This window comes from Rhinatrema bivittatum, chromosome 6 (assembly GCF_901001135.1).
Source record: "Rhinatrema bivittatum chromosome 6, aRhiBiv1.1, whole genome shotgun sequence".
Classification (NCBI taxonomy): domain Eukaryota; kingdom Metazoa; phylum Chordata; class Amphibia; order Gymnophiona; family Rhinatrematidae; genus Rhinatrema; species Rhinatrema bivittatum.
Window position 1 is genome coordinate 366,388,908 of NC_042620.1, and position 27,998 is coordinate 366,416,905.

Sequence of the window (27,998 nt, forward strand, 5' to 3'; positions counted from 1 at the left end):
ACCCCGGTATAGCACTGTCCCATTGGTTATCCTCTTTCCACCATGTCTCTGAGATGCCAATTAAGTCTATGTCATCATTCACTGCTATACATTCTAATTCTCCCATCTTACTTCTTAGACTTCTGGCATTAGCATACAAACATTTCAAAGTTTATTTTTTGTTTGTATTTTCATTCTGCTTTTTAATTGATAGGGATAAGTTAGAATTTTTTAGCTCAGGTGAGTTTTTAGTTACAGGCACTTGGACTACTTTTCTAATTATTAGAACCTCACTGTCGGGATGCCCTAATTCTATCGCATCATAAGTATCCTTTAAAGATACCTCTCTCCGAACCATGCACTGCTGAGTGACTGTCGGCTTTCCCCTTTGTTCTAGTTTAAAAGCTGCTCTATCTCCTTTTTTATAGGTTAGTGCCAGCAGTCTGGTTCCACCCTGGTTAAGGTGGAGCCCATCCCTTCAGAAGAGACTCCCACTTCCCCAAAAGGTTCCCCAGTTCCTAACAAAACTGAATCCCTCTTCCTTGCACCACGCATTTATTTATTTATTTATTTATTTATTATTTTTATTATACCGAGTTTCATGATCGGAATCACATCAACCCGGTTTACAATTAACAATGTGAGTAAAGACAGAGAGTAACAAAGTAAAGAACATTTCCCAATACAACAACAAATATAGTATGAAACTTAACAAATATTATAACAATATTTTGGATGTGAGAAAGTTACAAAAAACATGGAAAAATAACTTGGATATGAAAGGGAAGGAATTGTAGAACAACTATTAGCATTTTAACCAGCTGTATCAATTAATAAATATGTATAATATTATAAAATATAAAATATAGGTGTGTAGGAAAATGATCAGATATGATATTGTTGTGAAGTATAATAAAAATTTGGTGTGACTGCGTGTGAAGTTAGTGGGATTTATTTTTTTACAGTTCCTAACTTTTGTGTTTATGCTGATGATGAGTGGGGAATTTAATCCAGATCTGGGAAAGCTTTTTTAAAAAGCCAAGTTTTTAGTCTTTTCCTAAAAGTTGGAGCGCTTGGTTCTTGTCTTAAGTCCGGTGGGATGGAGTTCCAAAGGATTGGACCTGCTGATGAGAGAGCTCTTGAGCTGTAGGATTTATGATGGTAGGTTTTGGCATGTGGAACCTGTAGTGATTCTTTGTAGTGTTCCCTGATGGGTCTGTCTGATGTGTGTTTTTTAAAAGGGATTTGTAGGTCGAGTTGAGTGTGTTGATGGATGTTCTTGTAGATAATCATGATGGTTTTATACATAATTCTGAAGTGGATCGGTAACCAATGAAGGTCTTTGAGGATGGGAGAGATGTGGTCGATTTTTCTAGAGTTTGTGAGGATTCTGGCTGCTGTGTTCTGTACCATTTGTAGAGCCTCTACAAATGGTAGGAAGCTGGGAGGCCTAGTAGAAGAGAATTGCAATAATCTAGTTTGGAGAAGATTATTGCTTGCAGGATTGATCTAAAGTCATGCGCGTGGAAAAGTGGCTTTATTCTTTTCAGGATATGTAATTTGTGGAAGCAGTCTTTGGTAGTTCTGTTAATGAATGGTTTGAGGCTAAGACGATTATCTAAGAAGGCTCCTAGATCTCTTACATGGGTGGTTTGTAGGAGTGTTGGAGGCTTTGAAAGTGTATTGTTGTTTTCAGGTGCTATAAGGAGATATTCCGTTTTCGACGCATTGAGGACTAAATTTAGGCTGTTGAGGAGGTGTTTGATTTCTAGTAGGCAATTGTCCCAGTATTCCATTGTTATCGAGATTGATTCTTTTAAAGGGATCACTATCTGTACGTCGTCAGCGAAGAGGAAGTGTTTCAGGTTTAATTTTGTGAGTAATTGACAAAGTGGTAGAAGGTATATATTAAATAGGGTGGGTGACAGGGAAGAACCTTGTGGCACCCCTCTGGTGGAGGGGTGATATTGGGATTCTGTATTATGTATTTTAACCCTGTAACCTCTGTTTTCCAGGAAGGTTTTGAACCATGTTAGTGAAGTAGCTGTCACTCCAATATTTGCCAGTTGTTTTAGCAGGAGGTAATGGTTGACGGTATCAAAGGCCGCCGAGAAGTCAAGGAGAATTAGTAAAAATGCTTTGCCTTTATCGATTCCGGAGAGGAGGAAGTCTGAGAGTGAAAGAAGTAGTGTTTCTGTGCTTGCAGCTTTTCGAAAGCCATATTGGTTTGGAGACAGAATTCCGTGGTCTTCCAAGTAGTTGGAAAGTTGAGTGTTCACCAATTTCTCCATTATTTTGGCTATGAATGGAAGGTTGGAAATAGGGCGAAAGTTGTTGGGATCATTTGGATTTAGATTCGATTTTTTTAGGAGGGGTTTGATTGAAGCTGTTTTTAGCTCATCTGGGTAGATACCCTGGGACAGGGAACAGTTTATAATTTCAGCAAGTGATTTTGATATAATATCAGGAATGAGAAGTAGCATTTTGGAGGGAATTTGATCAAACGGGTGTGTTGAAGGTTTCATTTTCTTCAGCACCGATTGTATCTCTGTGGCAGTGATGGGTTCGAATGCGTTAAGTTGGATATCTTTGTTAGGGAGAATGTATGTATTGTCTTGAGAGCTAGTGGTTGATGGCAATTGATTAAGGAGTTCAGAGATTTTTTTGCTGAAATGAAGAGCCAGTTCGTCTGCTTTGGTCTGAGAAAGATCAGGTGGTATATCAGGAGTAATGGGTTTAGTGAGATTGGAAACGAAGGCGAATAGCGCTTTCGAATCATAGATGATGTGATGAACCTGACGGGCATAGTAGTCTCTTTTTGTTTTCTGTGTACTGATTTTGTATTGGTGGAGTGTGCGTTTGTAGTCTGAAAGTGAGGCCGGAGAGGGGGCTTTACGCCATTTTCTTTCTTTCTGCCGAAGTAGTTTTTTGAGATTTCGCAGTTCATCATTGAACCAGGGTTGTCTTTTGGATGCCTTTGAAGACTGTTTTTTGGTGGTCAGTGGGCAAAGTGTGTTTGCTACTTCTTTTGTTATTTTGGACCATGATTGGATAGCGGAATTAGGTGTAGAAAGATCAATGGATGGTAGACTCCGGAGCTCTGCCTGCCTCTGGTGACCTGCGCGAGGAACAGGGAGCATTTCAGAGAATGCTACCCTGGAGGTTCTGGATTTAATCTTTCTACCTAAGAGCATAAATTTGGCTTCCAGAACCTCCCTCCCACATTTTCCTATGTCGTTGGTGCCCACGTGTACCACGACAGCCGGCTCCTCCCCAGCACTGTCTAAAATCCTATCTAGGTGACGCGTGAGGTCCGCCACCTTTGCACCAGGTAGGCATGTTACCAGGCGATCCTCACGCCCACCAACCACCCAGCTATCTACATTCCTAATAATCGAATCACCAACTATGACGGCCAACCGAACCCTTCCCTCCTGGGCAGTAGGCCTTGGGGAGATATCCTCAGTGTGAAAGGACAATGCATCTCCTGGAGAGCAGGTCCTTTCTACAGGATCCTTTCCTGCTGCACCTGGTTGTTGCTCTCCCATCATGAGACCTTCTTCCTCCAAGGCAGCACCAGGGCTGCCAGTCTGAAGTTGGGAATTGACTACTATGTCCCTGAAGGTCTCATCTATATACCTCTCTGTCTGCCTCAGCTCCTCCAGGTCTGCCACTCTAGCCTCCAGAGATCGAACTCGTTCTCTGAGAGTTCTTTGCATCGAATGCACATGTACAACTTCTCATCATACATGTGACACTCGACGCAAAAGACTGGGAAGCCCCCCTCTTGCTGCTGGACTGCTGCCTTCATCTCAATTTTGATCAGTTCCTAGTTAAGTTTTAGGTTGCTATGGGAGTAGGAATGTGTCTAAAGTCCTTTAAATGTATTAGTGAATTCACTATGTGTCTGGTAGTGGCCTACCCGGGTCTGATCGAATTCTCAATAAAGTTTTTGTTGATTTTTTTTTTTTTGTGAACGTGGCACCTGTCTATAAATTAAGGGATGAGGTAGGGGTGGGTGGGCAAGGGGTGGGAGGGTTGGGAAATACAGTCTAACTTCAGTTAGTCAGCCTGAGTGACTCACTGCTCTCTTGATTAACAAATGTTGGTCCCTATTCAAACCCAATCACACTACCTCAACACCTTTCCAAGGTGAGTAACTGAGCTGAACTATTCAACTTTTTTACTTAGGTATACACTGCTCCTAGCTTATTTCTTGCTTCTGGCTATTTTTGGGGTGGGGGTTTTTTTTTGTGCGGTTTTTTTTTTTTTTTTCAATACAAGCACTCAGTTAGTATTAAATACAAACACTCAGTTCTTTAAAAGTCTGGAGAACACTCAGTTCTGCAGACTTTTAAAAATAAACACACTACCTACTGCTACCTTATTGACTGACTATTTAAAAATACAGTCTAACTTGTTTATTCACTGCCTTTCTGGCTATTAAAGGCACAAACATACTAAATAATATTCCCAAATAGTTAACTTTGCCCCAATACTTTAAAAAAAGACAATGTCCCAAGCAAAAACTTACTGATTCCTTTCAGCCACCAGCAAGGTGATCCTCTCCTCTCAGTGTTCCCACTGGAATGTCAAAAATTCCAGTGGGAACATTAAAATTATCCATTGTACCTGAAGACTGGAGGGTGCTATGCTGCTGAATATCCCTGAATAAGTTGCTAGTTAGCTGGATAAGTCTTATCCAGCTGGATAAGTCTTATCCGGCTAACTTTAGACTTGCTATTGAGCAGTTCTAACTTATTTGGTTAACTTAACTGGATAATTTTAAACAGCCGGCTAAGAGCCTGATTCATCAAGGTATTGGTCAAAAATTGGGAGAAAAACCTTAGTGAATCAGGCAATAAGTTAGCCGGCTAAGTAGCTCATTCTCGAAATGTCAATTTCCTGCCTACCACTTGACTGGATAAATACTTGTCCAGCTAAATACTTATTCAGCTAAGTACTTGTCCTCATACATGGTGGCCGCTAAACACAGCCAGATATTCAGTCACAGCCACTTTGCTGGATAAGTAAGGACTTATCCAGCTAAGTGGCACTGAATATCATCCTCAAGAGGATTACTGACTGAATGGGCTGTCTGATGTATTTCCCCTATTTTGCCTTTCCTCTAAGGTGTATAGGTTTATATTAAGTCTGCCCCCCTATGCTTTACAACAAAGATATAAGCATAAGAAATTGCCATACTGGATCAGACCAAGGGACCATCAAGCCCAGCATCCTGTTTCCAACAGTGACCAATCCAGACTATAAGTACCTGGCAAGTACCCAAAAACTAAGTATATCCCATGCTACAGATGCTAGGAATAGCAGTGGCTATTTTCCAAGTCAACTTGATTAATAGCAGGTAATGGACTTTTCCAAGAACTTATCCAAACCTTTTTTAAACCCAGCTCCACTAACTGCACTAACCACCCTGGCAACAAATTACATGAGTCAACTGGACAATAGTGATTGTGAGAGTAGGAGGACAACTGAGTTCTGAGGCCTTTTCTTTGTATTTTTAGTTGATATTTAATATTTCATCAACTTGGGGACAAGTCGCCAGTGAGCAGGGTGCAGAATACTTTAAAGGTAATGACATCAAATCATGGGCCTGCATGCCTTGCCAGTGATTGGAATTGCTGGTAGTGTGAGGCAAAGAGACTAATTCCACAGGAGTTGCTCTATGATTAGAATGAGGACTGGTTGAGCAGATTGAAGGGTTTGAGCAGGTAGATTGGTGTTATTGTGGATTGAACAGGAGGTAGGTCTGGTTGAACAATCAGGTTTTAGCTCTCTTCCAGAAGATGAGGTAGTGTGATTCAAGGCAAATGGGCTGTGGAACCTCATTCCAGAGCTTGGGAGCATAACAGCTAAAGGCTCTCTTTCTTGTGTAGGACAGTTTTGGGAGTCAGCAGCTAAGGGAGGGGTTGACAAGAAGGGCCCTTTGTGAAGAACTGAGTTCTCTAGAAGGGACGTAGGGAGTTATGAGCTGCAAGAGGTTTTCAGGGGCCAGTCTGTTCACACATTTGAAGGCAAAAGCAGAGAATCTTAAATTTTAACCTGGCTTCTATGGGAAGCCAGTTCATATAAAATGGATATTATATGGTCTGAAAATCTGGCACCTACCAAGCGTCTTTCAGTGATAATTTATTTGGCACCCTCTGGACAGATTCTTTTCAGTTTATAACCTTTTGACTATGTGGTCTCCAGAATTGTACACATATTCCACCTCTTTCTTTGTGCTGACCATTTTTCTCCATATGCACTCAAGAATCTTTTTGACTTTTGCCTTTACCTTCTCCACTTGTTTGGACACCTTGAGATCACCAGATATGATCACCTCCAGATCCCACTCTTAATTTGTGCATAGAAGACTTTCACCCCCTATACTGTACTGCTCCCTTGGCTGTTTGCAGCCCAAATATATGAATTTTTAGCATTAAATCTTAACTGCCCAGACTCTAGGCCATTCCTCATGTTTTTCACACCTTCCAAGATGTCTACCCTATTGTAGATTTGATATAATTTGTAAAACTACAAACCTTTCCTAATAATCCTTCCACCATATCACTTATGAAAATGCTGAAAAGAATTGCTCCTGCTGCACATCACTAGTAATGCACATCTCCTCAGAGTTAACTCCTTTTACCACTGCTCTTTGATGCCTCTCACTTAGTTTCTAACCCAGTCAGTTACTTTAGGTCCACACCAAGGATGCTCAATTAATTATAAGTTCCCTGTGCAGAACAGTGTGAAAGGCCTTACTGAAATCCATGTAGACTATATCTAACGCTCTCCCCCGATCCAATTCTCCGGTCACCCAATCAAAGAAATTGATCGGATTTGTCTGACAAGATTTACCTCTAATAAAACCATGCTGCCTCGGATCTTGTAATCCATGGGATTCTAGAAGCTGCACTATACTCTGTTTTAGCCGTGATTACATTAAATTATGCACCACAGGCTGTAGCTCCCTCCTACTTTTGTGAAAAGGAACCACATCCATCAGTCTCCCAACTACTCCCAACACTAAAGAATCATTGAAAATAACTTAAGTTCTCTTAATACCCTTGGATGTCCCGCTGGCCCTGTTGCTTTATGTACTTTTCGATTAAATAGCTTCTCACAAACACACTTTTCTGTAAATCATTTGAGATTTGCCTCTCTTTTAACCCTATTTGTGCCCTGTCCCTTCCTCAATGAACACCAAACAGAAATATTTGTTAAGCAATTCTAGCTTTTCCTCATCAGCCTCTTTATATTTCTTTCCTTTCCCTCTGAGTCTCACAGTGCCATTTTTGGACTTCCTCTTGTCACTAATATATCTAAAAGAAATTCTTGTCCCTCATTTTTACTGTATTTGCTTTTTTTTCTTCCATTTGCTTCTTTGCTTTCCTGACTACTACTCCAGTTTCTCTTAGCTTTTCCAGATATTGTTACCCGAAAGAAGATAAATCAGACAAACCTGAAACATCAGGCCACACATCTCTGCTTAAATGAGATTTTTGAAAGAACTGGTTTTGTACATGTCAATGTCATCATCAGTGTTGTATAAAATACATCTCAGGGGCACACTTCAATCTGAACAGCAATAAAAGGGTTCATTCATCCAGCCTCTTCCAGCATTCAGCATTCATCCAGCCTCTTCCAGCCTCCAGCATTCATCCAGCTTCTCCCAGCATTCATCCAACCTCTTCCATCTCCCGTCCATCATTCATCCAGCCTCTCCCAACATTCATCCAGCCTCTTCCAGCATCCAGCATTCATCCAGCCTCTCCCAGCCTCCAGCATTCATCCAGCCTCTTCCAGCCTCCAGCATTCATCCAGCCTCTCCCAGCATTCAGCCAGCCTCTTCCAACATTCTTCTAGTCACTTCCAGCTCCCGAAGGAGTTTGCAGCGACCCCGGCTCCCCCCCCCCCCCCCCCCCGCCTCACCTGGAGGAAAACCCCCACTTCAAGCCACTTCTATCGCTTCTCTCGCTCCCGCACTGCAACAGATTTTGACCACACCCACCAACACTCTCCAGATGGCGACATGGGACAAGAGCTGTACTTAAACAACAGGAGCACCACCCAGGCACCTGTCCAGATATGCCCCCTTTGTGCAGCCTCTGAGTACTACAGCCTGTCCCCGCACCTCACTACCCATTCGGGGGAGCCTCCACTTCCCCTGCAACACTCTCCCGCATCCTTTCCTGGTTCCCCACCATCAAAACAAAAACCCACCATGATACAAATGTTTCCTATCCCTATTATCACACACCCCTATCTTAACAGAGGTAAACTACCTACTTCTACTTATCAGCGCCCAAAGAGATTTCTTATTCCTATCATGACCTCTCCTCTAACGTAGTTCCTGGGTCTCTCTCTAATCACTCTAACGCGTCTTAACTCACAATCCCTCACTAAAAAAACCCACATTCTCAACGACTACCTGTTGGACTCCCAACCCAATATCTGTGCCATCTCCGAAACCTGGTTGCAAAACACAGATATTGCTCTAACAAACCAACTGCCGCTACAACTCTACGATATCTTCTCATTACCCAGACTTAAAAAAAGAGGGGGCGGATTCTTGTTAGCAGCAAAAAAAGAACTAAGATTATCTTCTCAAACCCTGAAATCAGCTTCTGAAGTAGAAATTGGCCTATTCACATCTAACCAATTACAAATCTGCCTAATCTATGCCCCCCCAAGGGTTCTAGAATCTGACCCTTCTCCTCTCATTGAAATCATAGCCAAACACATTAACACGGACTCCCCGGCTATCATATTAGGTGATTTCAACATCCATGTGGACTCCCCCATACCGACACCTAACTGCGAAGCCCTCCTTTCCTCCTTATTGGCCATGGGTTTCAAGCAAATTATAAATAAACCCACTCACAAAGCTGGCCATACCTTGGACCTTATTTTCATAAATGAATCCGTCTTGCCTACCGCCCCTCCCTCCTGCACCCCCACCCCCTGGTCAGACCATTCGATGATCTCCACTCAACTGTCTATAAGAAAAAAATTGACTCCCTTCGTCCCCAAAACTACAATCCACTTCAGAAAACCATGCTCCATGGACAACCTTGGCTCCCACCTCCCCACGGATCTACTTAACCTGGACCTCTCCAACGCTGACTCTGCTACGACCTCATGGCTCAACATCACAAACTTTGTAGCAAACAAAATTTGTCCCATGACCTCTAAGGAAATCAACCCAGCCCGACTTATCAAAAAACCCTGGTTCTCTACAGAACTCAAGAAGCTCAAACAAGACCCACGACACAAGGAACAACGTTGGCGCAAGGATCCTACACTCGCCTCACAGACTACCTACAAAGCCTCCATGAACCACTATAGGAACACAATATTATGCACCAAGAGAGACTTTTACGCCATAAAAATTCATAACTTTCTCTATGACCCAAAGGTACTATTTTCATATGTCTCAGTTCTCATAAAACCTATTCCACCAACCACACCAGAAGAAGAAGCCCAAAATAAATCCTCCAAATTGGCTTTATTCTTTGAGAAGAAAATCAGCAACTTACTCACACCTCTGACCACATCTAACAGCCTCTTCTCATGTACAACCCACCCCCATCTATCCATAAACCCTTACTTGAATCTTTCGAACTCACATCTTTCCTTGAAATTTAATCCATACTCAAGAACATGAAGCCTTCGTCCCATCCATCTGACCACCTACCTACTAAACTCTTACTTACCATCCCAAACAACATAGCCAAACTTCTGGCTGATATTATAAATTGCTCCCTCTCCCAAGGAACTGTTCCCGACTCCTTGAAATTTGCTTCACTCAAACCTCTACTAAAGAAACCCAACCTGGATCCAGCTAACTCCGCAAACTTTCATCCAATCGCCAATTTACCATTTATCGCCAAACTAATGGAAAAATTAGTCAACAACCAACTCTCCGAATACCTAGACTTCCACAACATTCTCTACCCTTCCCAGTGCGGATTCTGAAAATGTCTAAATACGGAATCCCTCCTAATCTCCCTAACAGACAACATCCTAATGAGCCTAGACAAAGGCCACTTCTTTCTACTGGCTCTACTCGACATCTCGGCAGTGTTTGACACAGTGAACCATTCAATCCTCATCAACCAACTTACGGACATCGGCATCTCCAGCACCGCCCTCAACTGGTTTAAATCTTTCCTCAATAATAGGAACTACAAGGTTAGAATAAATAATAAAGAATTCCACCCCATATCTTCCACTCACAGAGTACCTCAGGGTTTGTCTCTCTCCCCTACAGTGTTTAATATTTATCTGCTACCCCTATGCCAGCTCCTAGAAAGTCTTAACCTGACACACTTCATTTACACTGACGACATGCAGATATTGATCCCCATCACAGATCCTATCTCCAAAACCCTAAATTTCTGGAACAGATACCTTCACTCCATCAATCTTCTCCTCTCTAGCCTCAACCTTGTCCTCAACACTTCCAAAACAGAGCTCCTCGTCATCTCCCCCAATGACTGCAACCCTCTCATCAGCAACCCCATCATACCATCAGTGAACCATGTGAGAGACCTCGGAGCTATTCTAGACACCCGAATGAACTTCAAAAAGTTCATAAACAACACCACAAAAGAATGCTTCTATAAGCTACATGTTCTAAAACATCTCAGACCCCTCCTACACCTTCATGACTATCGCTCAGTCCTTCAGGCCATACTGTTTTCAAAAATTGATTACTGTAACGCGTTACTCCTCGGCCTTCCTGCCTCCACAACAAAACCATTACAGATGCTCCAAAATGCCACAGCGAGGATCCTAACCAATTCAAGACGAAGAGACCATATCACACCTAACCTCAAAAATTTACACTGGCTTCCCATCAACTTTAGAATCCTGTTTAAGACCCTGACCATTATTCACAAAACCATTTACCTTCAATCCACACTCCAACTCAAAATTCTGCTCAACCTTCACACCTCCATGAGACCGATCCGAACGGCATATAAAGGATCTCTTCACGCACCCCCTACTAAATCCTCACTTCACCCCTCCATTCAAAAACGTGCTTTGTCCACTGCCGGACCTTCTCAATGGAATGCATTACCAACAGAGCTTCGCCAGGAACAATGCCCTTTCACCTTCAGAAAGAAACTGAAAACCTGGCTTTTCAAACAAGCCTTCCCTTGACTGGCCACACCTCAAATAAGGGATTGTACATAAATCTTCTTTCATAATTTCCGTCAGAACTACAATGTTCCATTAATTACTCTCATAACTCTGACTGCTCTCCCGCTCCTAACCTGTAATATTACAAGCCTCCCTGCTAATTTCTCAGCCCTCTGTTCCCCCTCCCCCCTCCTTTCTGTCTTTTCCCTGCCACGCCTTTTTCTATACCCTCTTCCTCCTTGTCTCAACATCCTCTCTGTTCTTTCTCCGCCCTGTACAGATATCAAACTTCTTGAAGAACTGTTTGTTTGAGTACCCACTAGGTCCTTCGCCTAGTCACTATTATACATTGATTGTTATTTATTCTATAGTAGCGCTATATTAAGCTAATTCTACCTCTCTTAGTTGTCCTGAATTTATCACCCTGTTCTATGTAACTTTCTCTTATATTGCTGGTTACCCCTTGTTTACTGTAAACCGGTATGATAAGATATTTGCCTTGAGTATTGGTATATTAAAAGATTTTAAATAAAATAAAAAATAAATAACCAAACCTTCAAATTCACTTTTTTTCCACATTGAAATTCATTCTTGCCTATAGTTGGCAGTAGCTCCTAAAGCTTTTACAGTATATCGACTTAGCTAAAGGACTGGTTAAAAGACTGCGTACAATAAGTAAAGTATAGATTTATAAATTTCTTCTGCAAATTTGTATCACTTTGGGACTTACAGAAGGAGAAGAAGGAGAGAAAAGATGGGGTCAGAAGCAGGTGGGAAAAAGAGAGAGCATGCTCTTTTAGTAATGTACAAAACTGAAAGAGGGAATTAGCAACTGCTTTAAAAGCACTAAAAGCTATTACAACCTGATCCATTAGAGAAAAACTCACCTAATGCTGCAAGATTTCCATTAACCCCTACTGATATCTTTGCACAGCGACTTGCAGCATAACAATTTTACATCTCACTCTGCCTGCTGCAGAATTTACTCCTCTGTGGATTAATACATGCCGGTTAACATGCCAGACAATTTAGAACAAACTGCGATGTGTGATTCCACTTCTTTCTCAGAGGTACCGGGCTAAGGTGCAGTAAATCAGAGAGTCACAGATGGGGGCTAACACTCTGTCAGCGTAAATGGTAGGAAATGTTGTTATTTTCCAACTCTGAAAATTTAAAAAGAAAAAGTCAAAGGGCACATAATAACAAGCTGGAATCCATTTAACCATACATCGGAGACTAGAGCTCCACATGAACTGCACACAGTTCAACACGCAAATTCAGTACTTGCACAACAACAAAGAAAGTGGCAATGGAAATCCAAGTTCTATTAAATATAGGGGTGAAAGGAGAAAGCTTATTTTATATGAACTCTTGTGTAGCTGTATACATAGTAGAATTTATTAGTGATGTACATTGCTTAGCCGTCTAATCTTTGAGTGACTGCAGCTCATCTCTTTCTAGACCTTCATAGCTGGCAATTTCAATTCCAACAGAAGCAATACATTGTGATGCACCAGGAGAAGAAATATAATTGTTGAGCCATTTGGCCTATGGGATGAGGAGGGGAAAAGGGGAAGATAATAGCAGGGAAAGTGTATTCACAGGAAAGTCAGAATGCAGACTACTTCCATTTAGAAGGCAATTAACAATACCTTAACATTCGGCACTCTTATTTACTTATGAGCTTGAGCAAAGGGGAATATGGGAAGGGCCATGGACTACACAAGGCCTCATGACCATTCCAGGGTTCCTGCACAAGAGGGGAAAACACAAGTTTTCAAGGACCTTAAAGGTGAATTTTTAAAAGCTGGGCATGCGTAAAAATTGGGTTATGTGTATGCATATAGGACATGCGCGTGTCCACCCGATTTTATATGCCACCCACATGCATGCATAAGTCCTAATGCATGTGGGCGTGGCTTGGGTGTTCCAGGGCGGAACCAAGAGATGCGCGCCAAGTAACTATAAGCCTGGATGCTCACCCAAGTATTTCAGTGCAAATTTACTTCTGCTATTGAGGAGGTGTAAGTCTTAATAAAACTATTTCCAGGCATCTCTGAGGTTTTGAGGGGTGTGGGTTAACTGGGAGGAGTGCAGGCTAAAGAACCAGGGGTGTTTGGAGGATCTAGCTGTAGAGTGGACAAACTGGTGAAAATGGTTATGGAGGGGACACACGCCTGTTATAAAATTCCCTCACTAGCATGGCTCAAACACGATATTACATAACCGTGCAGACACAAGCTTAAAATTAGACACACACATACGCACGCCAAGGCTATTTTATAGCATGCGTGGATATAAAATTGCTGCATATCTGGCCATGTACCCGCATACACGTATATGTACACTAGAGATGTGCATTCATTTTTGCCAAATTGGAAAATTTCAAAGAAATTGTCCAATTCGACATGGAGGCACGACCCGAATCCCAAGACGGATTTTCCACGAGCTTCGAGGAACATTTGTTGTTCGGATTAGCGCGGGGGGGAAGGGCACCTTTATTTAAAAAAAAACAAAACCCACCCAACTCTTAAAATTTAGTTTATTCCAACCCTCCCACCCTCCGGACCCCCCAAAACTTGCCTAAAATCCATGGTGGTCCAGTGGGGGTCCCGGGAGCAATCTTCCATGCTCGGGCCGTCGGCTGCCAGGAAACAAAATGGCGCCAGTGGCCCTTTGCCCTTACCATATGACAGGGGCTACCGGTGCCATTGGTCGGCCCCTGTCACATGGAAGGAGCAATGGATGGCCTGCGCCATTTTCTAAGATTGTGCACCCACATGCCCAATTGAAAGTTACCGTCTTAGGTTATTTACTTACACTCAAGGGCTCTTCTACACGTCAACCTCTTCACAGTTGGAAAAAAATAACTCTTCAGCCCAGCACTGTTGTTTCAAATAAAGTCTTCACTCAACACCGGTGGCAAAATCCAAATTAGCACACTTGAGTAGTGCACCAATACTGCAACAAAATCCAAAATATACAAAAACACTAAATCACAGACTCTTCCCCATTGAGGCAGCACCTCTCTCCTCCCTGGGCCCTCCCAGAACCTATATAGCTGTTTCTCATCTCCTCTACCATACAGATCATTTCTCACACTGCTTGGCGTCATAGGCTGATGATAGTGGGATCAGTCTTTGACTCTGAAGACCTTTCTAGGCTGGATGCCCTTCCATTCGGCAATCCCCTCAATTCCCAGGAACTTCTGCCCTGTAACATTTCTCCTCATCACCAGCCTCTCAGGACCCTCTCTCTGTGAGAGACAAACCCTATGAAGCCCCTCTGTGGGAGAGGCTTTAGACAAACCTAGGACTCTAGGTCTTAGAATCTTTCTCCCAGTCCTTGATAGTCTCCCAAGCTGACTCCTGCTTCCAGTGGGGAGCAGGGATTTTTATATCACTACTTCACCCCTCCCAGTAGGGAATGGTGCTCTTACCTACCACTATTCTGTCATTATAAACGGGCAGAGTCTGTTGAGACCTCTGTCATGCTAAGGCCACTCACACCAATTAAAGCCATATTCTGCATGTTTGTGAGGGGCAGAGAAATGGTCATCCCCTCTACACTTAGGCCCTTTACCTCTCCTATTCTGTGTCGATGGGGGGGGGGGGGGGGGGAAGCTTAATGAATCAGGTCCTTGGATCCTTAGTCAAAGAGCACTCTTTTTCCCATTCTGTGCAGATGTGAAGAAAATAAAGGTTTCCTTGAATGTCCTATAAACAGTAACTTTATAAGTATTCAGGCTCATGATTAAGTAAGGTCTCTTTACTGGCATACTGGGAAAGGGAATGACAACAAAGGACAGTGCATGTGGAAAAGAGGAAATGGGGTTTAAATATAGAGCTCTAAATAATAGGGATGTGCAGAGCAAAATTTTATGTTCATATTTCTTATGTCCGAAAGGGGGTCCCACTTGCGGTCAATATGGACATAAAAAAAATTCAATGAGTTGGGTATATGTACATATGTCGCCCATTAAAGTCAATGGGGGAAGGATTTCCAGCCTATTTTTGGCTGCAGAATTGTGGTTTTCTTATCAATTGGCCCAGGAGAAAGTTCCCTTTCCTTTGTGCAGGGAAGTACTCCCTGGAAAGGGTCCACCCCTAGAGTTGTGTGTACCCGGTGTTTACATTGGCGTCCAGTGAATATCGTTGGCGTCTAGTGAATTCCGTTGGCGTCTAGTGAATTCAGACGGTACTTACGCACTTCAGCAGATGACAAAGGAATTGGAGGATCTCTCAGAAATAAGAATACGTGTGGGAACACAAGGTCTGGATGAACAGGCAGGCACAGCAATGGAGTTAAAACAGCAGTAGGAACACAAGGCCTGGATGAACAGGCACTTCATTCGAGGACAGAGGTCAATCCCAGCTAGGGACACAAGGCCTGCATGAACAGGCACAGGAACTAGGTTAAAACACTGGTAGCTCGCCAGCATCTTTCTGATGCATGCTAGAATATTGGCAGCGGTATGGGCATGGTCCGTCAGGTGGGTGTGCAGTAAAGCCCACCTCCACCCTCATGCTTGTTCAGGGAAGGACTCCCTGGAACGGGTCCACCCCTAGAGTTGTGTGTACCCGGTGTTTACATTGGCGTCCAGTGAATATCGTTGGCGTCTAGTGAATTCCGTTGGCGTCTAGTGAATTCAGACTGTACTTACGCACTTCAGCTGATGACAAACGAATTGGAGCCTAGGATCTCTCACAAATAAGAATACGTGTGGGAACACAAGGCCTGGATGAACAGGTACATCATTCGAGGACAGAGGTCAATTCCAGCTAGGGACACAAGGCCTGCATGAACAGGCACAGCAACCAGGTTAAAACACTTGTGGGAACACAAGGCCTGGATGAACAGGCACAGCCACTGAGTTAAAACACCTGTGGGAACACAAGGCCTGGATGAACAGGCACCGCCACTGAGTTAAAACACCTGTGGGAACACAAGGCCCGGAAGAATGGGCACAGCAACTGAGTTAAAACACCTGTGGGAACACAAGGCCTGGATGAACACGGATACTCGGATAGTAATTATTTGTTTTTTTAATGTATTTATATTCTTATTCGAAAACGTTTCTAGCACGTCAGACTTGATTACACTCAGGTACTGTAGGTATTTCCCTATCCCCAGAGGAACACAAGGCCTGGATGAACAGGCACCACCACTGAGTTAAAACACCTGTGGGAACACAAGGCCTGGATGAACAGGCAGGCACAGCAATGGAGTTAAAACACCAGTAGGAACATGGATGAACACTGATACTCGGATAGTACAATTTTTTTTTTATGGATTTATATTCTTTTTTTTTAAAGTTTATAGCACTTCATTTATTTTTATATTTATTTGTCATTTTTATATACTGACATTCTTGTATTCAATGCAAATCATACTTGCTTACACTCAGTTACTGTATGTATTTCCCTATCCCCAGAGGAACACAAGGCCTGCAGGAACGGGCACAGCAACGGAGTTAAAACACTTGTGGGAACACAAGGCCGGGATGAAGAGGCGCAGCAGTCGAGCACAGAGGTCGATCCCAGCTAGGGACACAAGGCCTGGATGAAGAGGCACATCATTCGAGGACAGAGTTCAATCACAGCTAGGGACACAAGCCGCGGAGGAAAAGACACTAACCAGGATCCTCCAAGCCCTCATTTTCTCCAAATTAGACTACTGCAACTCTACATTTCTTGGACTCCCTTCCTCATACACAAAACCACTCCAAATGGTTCAAAACGCAGCAGCCCGTCTACTAACAAACACTAGGAAAAGAGACCACATTTCCCCAGTCCTAAAAGACCTCCACTGGTTACCAATTCAGTTCAGAGTCATTTACAAATCCATCACCTTGATATACAAAATCTTTCACCAACACACCATAATCGACCTACAAATTCCTCTCCTTTTATACAAATGCACAAGACCGACCAGGGAAGCCTACAGAGGATGCCTCCTTGTTCCACCCTCCAAAACCACTTATCACAGCACCTTTAGAGATTGAGCCCTTTCCACAGCAGGTCCACCGTTATGGAACTCCATCCCCCCAGATCTCAGAAATGAACCTTGCCTCCTAACCTTTCGGAAAAGACTCAAGACATGGCTTTTCAGGCAAGCCTTCCCAAACTGCACCTAACACACACCATCAATAAATTCTCAGCTCAGAAGCTGTATATATTGGACGCCATATTTGTAATGTACTCTTGTATATTTTTATATTCTACACATGTATATAATTAACCTCCTCTATCCCTCTTTATTTCTTACACTCCCAGTTCATAGCCCCAGTTAATTGTAACTGCATCTCTTCACCACGTGTATTTATGTTATAGGTTGTTTTCTTTGCACCCCTGTTTTCTGTAAAGCGACATCATGTGAACGATTTCATGAATGCCGGTATAAATAAACCTTAAATAAATAAAATAAATAAGTAAGTACCGCAAGGGAAAGTTGAAAACAACTTTGAAGAGGGAGTACAAGAGGGCGTGAAATTGTAAAAAGGTAAATGGGTGGGGTCCGTGCAGTCCGCCCGCAGGATTCAACCCGGCGGGTTCGGTCGGACCGGGGTTTCGGCGGATCCCCCACCCCCACCCCTTTCGCGGGGGGTGGGGGAGGGGCGGGGAACACCTCCCGGACGGCCCCGGCCCCCGCAGGGCGCATTTCCTCCGCGGCGGTGCGCCGCGACCGGCTACGGTTCGGCTGGGAAGGCCCAGGGGGGGCAGGTGGCCCGCTGCTCCGGCGGCGCGTGTTATAGCCCCCCCTCCCGGCGTTTCCTCCTTCCCCTTTGGCAACTGTTAACTTGTCTTAACCTCATTCACTACATCTATGCAGACGATGTTCAGATTCTTATTCCCATAACAGAATCTATTAACAAACTTGGCTATTCTTACAAGCCTTCCCTGATCCTTCAAACTTTCACTAGATAAGTACAGCTACTCAGCTTTGAATATGGAACTTCGCCCCTCCAATATTCTCCTCATTTAGCTACCCTACTTATGCACTTCAGAAAATGACAAAGGAATTGGAAGATCTCTCAGAAATAATAATACGTGTGGGAACACAAGGTCTGGATGAACAGGCAGGCACAGCAATGGACTTAAAACACCAGTAGGAACACTAGGCCTGGATGAAGAGGCACATCATTCTAGGACAGAGGTCAATCCCACCTATGGACACAAGCCGCGGAGGAAAAGAAACTAACCAGGATTCCCTCCGTAACGGCGAGTGAAGAGGGAAGAGCCCAGCGCCGAATCCCCGCTCGTCCGGCGGGCGCGGGAAATGTGGCGTACGGAAGATCGCCTCTCTGGCGCCGCTCGGGGGCCCAAGTCCTTCTCATCAAGCCTCAGCCCGCGGACGGTGTTAGGCCGGTAGCGGCCCCCGGCGCTCCGGGACCGGGTTTTCTCGTAGTCTGTTTGTTTGGGAATGCAGGCCAAAGTGGGTGGTAAACTCCATCTAAGGTTAAATACCGGCTCCGGCGCGTGTTATTGCCCCCCCCCCCCCCCCCGGCAGCAGCTTCGCCGTTTCCCCCGGACAAGGGTCCACCTCCAAGTTCAACAATTTCTTACTCTTTACTTTGTCTGTCGAGGCTTGACGTCTCTAAAAGGGTTTGACCTGGAATGCTGTGCATGTCCATCCAATATCGCATACAATATAAAGTGGCATGTTTAATTCAAAATGTTGTACACGGGGAGATCTCAGAAATGAACCTCGCCTCCTAACCTTTCTGGAAAGACTCAAGACATGGCTTTTCAGGCAAGCCTTCCCGAACTCCACCTAACACGCACCATCAATAAATTCTCTGCTCAGAAGCTGTATATATTGTATATACAGGTGGCCCGCCGCTCCGGCGGCGCGTGTTATAGCCCCCCCTGACAGCAGCTTCGCCGTTTCCCCCGCCGTTTCCTCCTTCCCCTTTGCCAACTGTTAACTAGTCTTAACCTCATTCACTACATCTATGCAGACGATGTTCAGATTCTTATTCCCATAACAGAATCTATTAACAAAGCCATCGCACTTTGGAACAACAGCTTACAAGCCATCACTAATCTCAACAGTCAAAGCATGAGATCTTATTAAGAAACTGACATTATCCTCAACAAATTCTTACTCCTAGCAAAACCTCTACCAAGTAAGTACACAGGGGTCTGTATTTTCATACCCCAGTGCTTGCTGTTTGAATACCGCTCTTGCCGTACCGACCCGCAGGGACCACCTAGGGACACAAGCTGTGGAGGAAAAGAAACTAACCAGGATTCCCTCAGTAACGGCGAGTGAAGAGGGAAGAGCCCAGCGCCGAATCCCCGCCTGTCCGGCGGGCGCGGGAAATGTGGCATACGGAAGACCGCCTCCCCAGCGCCGCTCGGGGGCCCAAGTCCTTCTGATGGAGGATCAGCCCGCGGACGGTGTTAGGCCGGTAGTGGCCCCCGGCGCGCCGGGACCGGGTCTTCTCTGAGTCGGGTTCTTTGGGAAATCAGCCCAAAGCGGGTGGTAAACTCCGTGTAAGGCTGAATACTGGCACGAGACCGATGAAACAGCTAGTAGCAATCGGAATCTCTGGATTGGCGCTCGCCTGGTTCAAATTGTTGCTAACCAACAGAGGTTATAAGGTAAAAATCCAGAACAAAGAATCACCACGCCACGACTCGGCCATCGGAGTCCCACAAGGTTCCTCTTTATCCCCTAAACTCTTTAATAATTACCTCCTACCACTCTGCCGACTCCTTACCAACCTCAATTTAATACACTTTCTCTATGCTGACGACATCCAGATCCTGATCCCCATCAAAGGATCATACACAAAAACCCTCGAATACTGGGATTCCTGTCACCTAGAAATCAAAAGCCTCCTCAAAAACCTAAATCTGGTACTAAACTCCTCTAAAACTGAAGTATTACTCATAACTCCTGACAACAATCTCACAGCTTGTCTCCCAACCAACCTACAAACTACTCATGTGAGGGATCTAGGTGTGCTAATCGACAATTAACTAAACTTGAAATCCCATATCAATAAAACCACCAAAGACTGCTTCTATAAACTGCAAGTTTAAAAAAGGATAAGACCACTCTTCCACGCCAAAGACTTCAGAACCATCCTCCAAGCCCTCATTTTCTACTACTGCAACTCTACATTACTTGGACTCCCTTCCTCATACACAAAACCACTCCAAATGGTTGAAAACGCAGCAGCCCGTCTACTAACAAACACTAGGAAAGGAGGCCACATTTCCCCAGTCCTAAAAGACCTCCACTGGTTACCAATTCAGTTCAGAGTCATTTACAAATCCATCACCTTGATATAAGAAATCATTCACCAACACACCATAATCGACCTACAAATTCCTCTTCGTTTATTCAAATGCACAAGACCCACCAGGGAAGCCTACAGAGGATGCAATGCCGGTATAAATAAATAAAATCAATAAGTACGTAAGGGAAAGTGGAAAAAAACTTTCAAGAGCGAGTTCAAAAGGGCGGAAACCGTTAAGAGTTAAACGGGTGGGGTGCGTGCAGTCCGCCTGGAGGATTCAACCCGGCGGGTTCGGTGGGACCGGGGTTTCGGCGGATCCCCCACCCCTTTCGCGGGGGGGCGGGGAACGCCTCCCGGACGGCCCCGGCCCCGTCCAGGAATAAAAAAATAAAGTAAATCAATAAAATCAATAAGTACGTAAGGGAAAGTGGAAAAAAACTTTCAAGAGCGAGTTCAAAAGGGCGGGAAACCGTTAAGAGTTAAACGGGTGGGGTGCGTGCAGTCCGCCTGGAGGATTCAACCCGGCGGGTTCGGTGGGACCGGGGTTTCGGCGGATCCCCCACCCCTTTCGCGGGGGGGCGGGGAACGCCTCCCGGACGGCCCCGGCCCCGTCCAGGAATAAAAAAATAAAGTAAATCAATAAAATCAATAAGTACGTAAGAGAAAGTTGAAAAAAACTTTCAAGAGTGAGTTCAAAAGGGCGGGAAACCGTTAAGAGTTAAACGGGTGGGGTGCGTGCAGTCCGCCTGGAGGATTCAACCCGGCGGGTTTGGTGGGACCGGGGTTTCGGCGGATCCCCCACCCCTTTCGCGGGGGGGCGGGGAACGCCTCCCGGACGGCCGCAGGGCGCATTTCCTCCGCGGCGGAGCGCCGCAACCGGCTCCGTGTCGGCTGGGAAGGCCCAGGGGGGGCAGGTGGCCCTCCGCTCCGGCGGCGCGTGTTATAGCCCCCCATGGCAGCAGCTTTGCCGTTTCCCCCGCCGTTTCCTCCTTCCCCTTTGCCAACTGTTAAGTAGTCTTAACCTCATTCACTACATCTATGCAGACGATGTTCAGATTCTTATTCCCATAACAGAATCTATTAACAAAGCCATCGCACTTTGGAACAACAGCTTACAAGCCACCACTAATCTCCTCAACAGTCTAAACCTGGTCCTCAATGCCTCTAAAACTAAACTCCTCTTCATTTCCTACAAGCAAGAAAACCTCCCATCTCAGATCCATCACAAACACCTTCTCACCTACAACCATGTGAGAGACCTGGGAGTAATTATAGACAACCGTCTTCACCTAAAGAATATGATCCAAACCACAACTATAAGATATAATATTATATCTTAATGGGCCTCGACAAAGGAAACTCTTTCCTATTGATCTTGTTAGACCTTTCCGCAGCGTTCGACACGGTCAACCACGCCATCCTCCTAAACCAGCTTTCGTCCATAGGAATCAGCGGCACCGTCCTATCCTGGTTCAAAACGTTTCTCAATTACAGAGGTTACAAAGTTAAACTCCAAAACAAGGAATCCTCAAGATTTGACTCTGTCATAGGAGTCCCTCAAGGTTCTTCATTGTCTCCGACCCTATTTAATATCTATCTTCTTCCTCTCTGCCAACTTCTTACCGACCTCAATCTAAAGTACTTCCTTTACGCAGATGATATTGAAATCATCATCCCTATCAAAGACACATACTGTAAAACTCTTGAGTACTGGGAAACATGCCACCAGAAAATCAAACAAGTAGTAAACAACCTACACCTCATCTTAAACTCATCCAAGACAGAAATCCTACTCATCTCTCCTGAAAACAATATCTCCAACACTACTCTTCCCACCAACCTACCTACCACACAAGTTAGAGACTTAGGAGTGATAATAGACAACCGGCTAAACTTCAAGGCACATATCAACAAAACAACCAAAGACTGCTTCTATAAACTCCAGGTTCGGAAGAGGATAAGACCTCTTTTCCATGCTCAAGACTTCAGAACGATCATTGAAGCAGTCATTTTTGCGAAATTAGACTACTGCAGTTCCCTATTGCTAGGTCTGCCCTCATCCTATTCCAAACCACTACAGATGGTTCAAAATTCAGCAGCCCGATTACTAACAGGCGCAAGAAAGAGAGACCACAAATCTCCCATTCTGAAAGAGTTACATTGGCTACCCGTCCACTTCCGTATCATCTATAAAGCCATATGTGTCATCTTCAAAACTATTCATCAACGCATCTTATGCACTTTAGCTGATGACAAAGGAATCGGAAAATCTCTCAGAAATAAGAATACGCGTGGGAACACAAGGTCTGGAGGAACAGGCACATCATTTGAGGACAGAGGTCAATCCCAGCTAGGGACACAAGCCGCGTAGGAAAAGAAACTAACCAGGATTCCCTCAGTAACGGCGAGTGAAGAGGGAAGAGCCCAGCGCCGAATCTCCGCCACTCCGGGTTCGGGGATCTGAACCCGACTCCCTTTCGATCAGCCGAGGACGACGGAGGCCATCGCCCGTCCCTTCCGAACGGCGCTCGCCTATCTCTTTGGACCGGCTGACCCATGTGGAACTGCTGTTCACATGGAACCCTTCTCCACTTCGGCCTTGAAGAAGAATGCTCAGTCTGTTTAAAATAAGAAAATGAACGGGCCCACTCTGAAGGACCATGCTCAGTCTGTTTAAAATAGCAATATCAACAGACCCACTCTGAAGGACAATGCTCAGTCTGTTTAAAAGAACAAAATGGAACAGACCCGCTCAAGAAGATTGCTCAGTCTGTTTAAAATAACAAAATGGAACTGCCCAGCTAGGGACACAAGGCCTGGAGGAACAGGCATATCATTGGAGGACAGAGGTCAATCCCGGCTAGGGACACAAGGCCGGGAGGGACAGGCAGGCACAGCAATGGAGTTAAAACACCAGTAGGAACACAATGCCTGGAGGTACAGGCAGGAACAGCAACGGAGTTAAAACACTTGTGGGAACACAAGGGCTGCACAGTAGATGCCGGTCAGGCACAGCGATTCATGTCAAGAACATGTGCTGCAGTGCTTACATTATCTTGAGCATAGGAGGCAATTGGAACTGCTGCAAGGCTCCTTTCAATAGCTTTTATTCATCTTGCCATTCACAAGGAAAATCGGGAAAGCCAAGCAATGGCAGGTTTACTTTCAAAAACACTAGCATTTCCATCAAGACCGGTGACAGCCTTGAGCGGTGAGGGCTCATGATATCCCCTGTCATTGAAAAAACACGTTCACTGGGCACACTGGTTGGTGGACATGACAGATATCCTTCAGCCACTTTGGCTAGGTGTGGCCAGACAGTGGACTTGTGTGCCCAATATGCCAGCGGATCTGTCTGCGTGTTCTCTATCGGCTCTGAGAGATACCGTGTCACTGACAGCTCTGCTGCTGTCTCCTCCTGTGCTTGGGAGGGCTGAGAGTCACTCAATCCAGTTACTTTCTCTCTCGCCCGTTGCACAACTGATGTATCTTTATGGCCAACATGCCTTGGGCGTTCTGACGTTGAGGTGGATGCACTAATAATAGTATCTGTCACTGACACAGTCCTTCTCCTGCCAGGGCTAGCAGCAGCACAACTCTGTGACGTGCCTGCTGTTTCCACCTGTGCTTCAAGCCTAATCTGTCTCCGCCTATGGTGCTCCTGTTCACGGACCTGTGCTAACAACAGCTCCTTCACAAATGACAGACAATTGGTCTGTAGGGCGAGTTTACCTTTCACACGGGGATCACAGACAGAGGCGAGCATGTATGTGCTGTCCTCTGTTAAAGGCCTTAATCTGTCTTTAACCTGCTGCTGCAAAACGTCCACACACTGCAGCACCTCAGCAGTCATTCCCTCTTGCCGTTTAATGCCTTCCAAATGGTCATCCAGGAATTTCACAATAGGGATGATGTCAGCCAAGGTGGAACTTCTGGAACTCAGCTCCTCCGTGACGTCCTTGAAGGGCTGCAGGATTTTTAACAGCTGACTCATGACTAACCAATCGTGATGCCCTAGGGGATTCTGTACACCTATGTCTATTGTACCAGAAAGTTCATGAAGGGGTGTCTGCAGCTCCAATAACCTCTCCAGCATCATAAAGGTGGAATTCCACCGGGTGGGAACGTCTTGAATGAGACGCTTCTCTGCCATATCCAAATCAGTCTGCTTTTCTCGGAGAACCTGCCCCGCCCTGACACTTCTGTGGAAGTGTGCTGCTATGTTCCTGCACTTGTGTATTAACCGACGCAGGTATTCAGTCTCCTTGTCCTTGGACTCCAAGCCCAAACCTGACTTCACTACCAGATGCAGAGTGTGTGCAAAACATCGGATGTTCTTAAACCGCCCATTGCTTATTGCCTTAACCATGTTTGCACCGTTGTCTGTGACAAAAAAGCCTGCCCGCGTTTTACTGTCTCGCTGGTGTACTTTCCAGCTCGCCAGCATCTTTCTGATGCATGCTAGAATATTGGCAGCGGTATGGGAATGGTCCGTCAGGTGGGTGTTCAGTAAAGCCCACCTCCACCCTGATGCTTGTTCAGTAATAGAGCTGCTGGCTGCCCCTGCCTCTGCCATGTCCCACCAGTGTGCTGTCAGAGAGAGGTAAGAGTGTGCAGCATTCATGGCGGTCCAGATATCGCAGGTGAAATGCACTCTTCCGTCTGCCTTTCCTAGCAGTGCTTGCACGCGACTGACACAGTGCTTGTACAGGCTGGGGATGACCTTTCTACTAAATGTGGTTCTGGAGGGGACTTTGTAATTTGGAAGTACGACCTTCAAGAAACGTTTGAAACCCACATTCTCCACTAACTGCAGGGGCTGGTCATCAAGGGCAATCATTTCCCCAATGCTCCTGGTTACTACTTTTGCGGCTGCCTGCCTCCTACGCCGGGATAGCGTTACCGCACTCCACCCCATTTCCTCCATGGTGCATTGTCGCTTCTCCCACATGTCAGTGGGTTTCTGGCCTGCCGCCTGACTGCTAGAAGGGTATGAGGGCGTGGGCTGACTCTGCTGCTTTCCTACCACTGCACCCTGGTTGGAAGGGGAAGGGGTCCCCTGACGGAAAATGCTACCATCCCCAGATGGCAGTAATCTTGTTGGGTGTTGCCTCTTAATATGATACTCCATGCCAAAATTTGACAGATGTCCCAGTTGCTTGCCTCTGCTAATATCCCTGGCACAGTAATTACACCGAGCATAACGCGGGTCTTCTGTCACTTTAAAATGTGCCCAGATCGCAGATTTCTTTTGTGATCCTCCTCTCTTTCCCGCCCTGGGGGTGGATGGTGGCACTGGAGTTGAGGTACTACTGGGTGTGGGTGGTGCACCCACTGCACCCGGCGAAGCAATGCCAGCGGGGGCAACAGTCACCCTCTGTCTCCCTTCTGACAGCTCTTCCTCCTCCTCGATATCAGTGGAATGTCTCCCCTGCCGCAGATTTCTGAAGGTGGAGGCTAAAACAGGACTAACTGACAATTCTACCGAAGATTGCTCAGGTATTACATCTTCCGTTTCTGATGAGAATCCCATCCAAGAAGATTCTTCTTCTGAATCAGAAGCTAACAGTGCCAGCGCTACCTTGTCACCGCGAAGTTTTGCAGGACACTTCTGTCCCCTGGCTGCTCTTGGGTGTGTAACTTTTGTCTGGCTAGACTCTGCCTCCTCTTCACTCTCCTCCAAAACTACAGTGCCAGAAACACGTGGTGGCGATTGCAAAGTTTCATGGTCTGATTTCTTTTTTTTTGCCATGGAACTGCCATCCCCTACAAAGACGTTTGATTGCAACAGTTGCCTTTTTACCTGTACTGGTGGTGTTGCGCTGGTGTCTTTTGCGGTGCCTCCACTGCCATTCCCACTAAGTCGCTTGCATCTCCCTTTCCCTGACATTATGGATTTAATGTCAATGAGTACTAGTGGTAACACTGCCCACTGTCCCACAATAATAATGTTCGGTCAGTTTAAAATAACTAAATTAACAGACCCACTCAAGAAGAATGCTCAGTCTGTTTAAAATAACAAAATGAACGGACCTAGTCAAGGACAATGCGGTTAAGTCTGTTTAAAAATAGCAGATTGAACAGACTCGCTGAAGGCCAATCTTCACTCTGTTTACAATGCCCACTGCCTCACTGCCTGCCTGGCAATGCACGGAATGTGTCTGTCTGTGTGTGTGCAGTGAGTGCACAGAGAACCAGCTTCCTTTTCAGTAGATATGAGGCAGACTACTGCCAGTGCCAGCCCTGGCACTGCCCACCCAGCACTGAACCAGTCAAGGACAATGCGGTTAAGTCTGTTTAAAAATAGCAGATTGAACAGACTCGCTGAAGGCCAATCTTCACTCTGTTTACAATGCCCACTGCCTCACTGCCTGCCTGGCAATGCACGGAATGTGTCTGTCCGTGTGTGTGCAGTGAGTGCACAGAGAACCAGCTTCCTTTTCAGTAGATATGAGGCAGAGTACTGCCAGTGCCAGCCCTGGCACTGCCCACCCAGCACTGAACCAGTCAAGGACAATGCGGTTAAGTCTGTTTAGAAATAGCAAATTTAACAGACTCGCTGAAGGCCAATCTTCACTCTGTTTACAATGCCCACTGCCTCACTGCCTGCCTGGCAATGCACGGAATGTGTCTGTCTGTGTGTGTGCAGTGAGTGCACAGAGAACCAGCTTCCTTTTCAGTAGATATGAGGCAGAGTACTGCCAGTGCCAGCCCTGGCACTGCCCACCCAGCACTGAACCAGTCAAGGACAATGCGGTTAAGTCTGTTTAAAAATAGCAGATTGAACAGACTCGCTGAAGGCCAATCTTCACTCTGTTTACAATGCCCACTGCCTCACTGCCTGCCTGGCAATGCACGGAATGTGTCTGTCTGTGTGTGTGCAGTGAGTGCACAGAGAACCAGCTTCCTTTTCAGTAGATATGAGGCAGAGTACTGCCAGTGCCAGCCCTGGCACTGCCCACCCAGCACTGAACCAGTCAAGGACAATGCGGTTAAGTCTGTTTAGAAATAGCAGATTGAACAGACTCGCTGAAGGCCAATCTTCACTCTGTTTACAATGCCCACTGCCTCACTGCCTGCCTGGCAATGCACGGAATGTGTCTGTCTGTGTGTGTGCAGTGAGTGCACAGAGAACCAGCTTCCTTTTCAGTAGATATGAGGCAGAGTACTGCCAGTGCCAGCCCTGGCACTGCCCACCCAGCACTGAACCAGTCAAGGACAATGCGGTTAAGTCTGTTTAGAAATAGCAAATTTAACAGACTCACTGAAGGGCAATCTTCACTCTGTTTACAATGCCCACTGCCTCACTGCCTGCCTGCCAATGCACGGAATGTGTCTGTCTGTGTGTGTGCAGTGAGTGTACAGAGAACCAGCTTCCTTTTCAGTAGATATGAGGCAGAGTACTGCCAGTGCCAGCCCTGGCACTGCCCACCCAGCACTGAACCAGTCAAGGACAATGCGGTTAAGTCTGTTTAAAAATAGCAGATTGAACAGACTCGCTGAAGGCCAATCTTCACTCTGTTTACAATGCCCACTGCCTCACTGCCTGCCTGGCAATGCACGGAATGTGTCTGTCTGTGTGTGTGCAGTGAGTGCACAGAGAACCAGCTTCCTT